Below are 1,992 nucleotides of genomic sequence, written 5' to 3'. Positions count from 1 at the left end.
CTGCAGTGCTGTTAACTGCTAAACTGCAGAAACAGATGCAATTTTGGCTGCAAACTGAAATCACAAGTATGAATGTAGTGCTGTAAACTTCAGAAACTGAACAAAGAGAACTAATAACTTGAACATCACATCATTTAGGACAATTCAACATTACTACAAGTTCGCAAACACAAGTACCACACTAGTAAGAGTTCACCAACATATGACATAACCTCACAAGTTCATCAACCTAATGAAACGGCTACAAGAGCACTTCCATAGTAAAAAACACAAGAACTAATGCTTTCCGCGCGTGTTCCTGGTGCCACGCCTGGAGGCAATCTTCTTCTTCCTGTTAGGACGAGCCTCCTCTTCCTCCACTTCCTCCTCCGCCTCATCATCCAAGCTAGCCATCCGCGAGGTCCCTACGACCACCTTTGGGTTGCCTCTGTTGTCAAAGTCGGTGGGCGTGTACCGGCGTACGGGCTGCCTAGGCTTCAACATATATGCGGACCGAACTTGAGCATCCGCCAAAGTCATGTCATCATCAAGCTCATGGCCCTATCACACAATCAAACAATATGGTAAAGACCGGCGTCGTAATCAAGTGAGAATCACATCTAAAGGATTAGTCATACCTCTTGGGTGCCCGCACCCTCATCATCCAGATAAGCAAATGAGGAACTCACATCGTTCCCCTGATGGTGAGATAAGGGGTCTGATGGTGTACCAGACCTAGAGGCAGATGGTTCATCAAATTCAGGATCACGGCAACCGAGAAGATTCAGTAACCGCCTTAACTTCTTGGCCTATTGCTGTAACATGAACAAGTGTATAAGATATCAAACTCCGCAACATATGTAACATGGACACCTGAATGCGATATGTACCTTGAGGAATGCTCGTAGTGAACCATCATCATTGCCTTCTCCAACCGGTGTCTTCTCCAGAATAGACTGGCTTTCATCAGCTGCTTTCTTGATCTCGTTGCGCTGCGGATGAGAACGAATGAACACGTCAGCCATTCAAACATGTGTAATACGGCCAACGGGAAAGTAAAGAAGGGAACACTTTACCACATAGTTAATCACCGGAACAGCAGGGACTCCTTGCCCTTCCCTGACATCTATGTTGTACTTCCCCTTTGATAGATCCTCAAAGTTTATGGGTTCTTCAAGAATATCCTCATTGTATGCCGGCGGGCATATCTCAACTCGAGTATTTTCAAGAAGCCATCGTATGTAGTTATGAAAAGCAAGTGAGTTATGCTCACGAAGCTGGGCACGTGCACTGCTACGAGCTTGCTCCACACAAAGATGAAGCGGGTAACATACGAAGCATGACGCTTGTCCCAGTCCTTTATCTTCTGTTGCTTTCTCCTGTCCAACCTGCATGTACAAAACCAAACATTAGCAAAATCAAGGAGTGGCGATGCTTAGTCAATACGGTCCATGGTCTCTTACCTATGAAGTGCTTTGTCCGTATCCACCCATTCCGGCGGGTGAGGCTGGAACAGACCAAACTGACGATACACGCGATGTGGCAAGTGAAACTCAACCGCCCAGTTGCATATCAGTGGGCACCGCATGAGCCACAGATCCCTATCCCGCAAGCACATCGGGTTGATGGCAAACTCTGGAGTGTACCCTAATGTGTCATTCGCGCCATATGGCTGCCATATCACCTATGAAATAGGGCAACAACGCAACATTGATGACTATTTTTAGGCAAGCATGAGAAATGACTGTAGTAATGTCCTCGTTACCTGCTCAGGCATAATCGTGTCCAACTCGGCAATGTACTTTTGGTACATGAGATTGACATCGTTCGTCATCTCGGATACCACATCCCACTTGTAAGCCCAAGTGGGGAGCCGTAATTCCTCTTCTTCATCCCAAGGATTAAACTTGATGCTCTTCGGGTGTCCAACAGGCAGACGCTCCCAGCTCCATACAGAAAGTAGAATCATATTACCACCAATGCCTGCACTATCTGTGATCCTGCAACACGCAT

Source organism: Aegilops tauschii, chromosome 7 (genome assembly GCF_002575655.3).
Source record: "Aegilops tauschii subsp. strangulata cultivar AL8/78 chromosome 7, Aet v6.0, whole genome shotgun sequence".
Lineage (NCBI taxonomy): Eukaryota > Viridiplantae > Streptophyta > Magnoliopsida > Poales > Poaceae > Aegilops > Aegilops tauschii.
The sequence above is the reverse complement of the archived record's forward strand: the minus strand, read 5'-3'. Positions refer to the sequence as shown.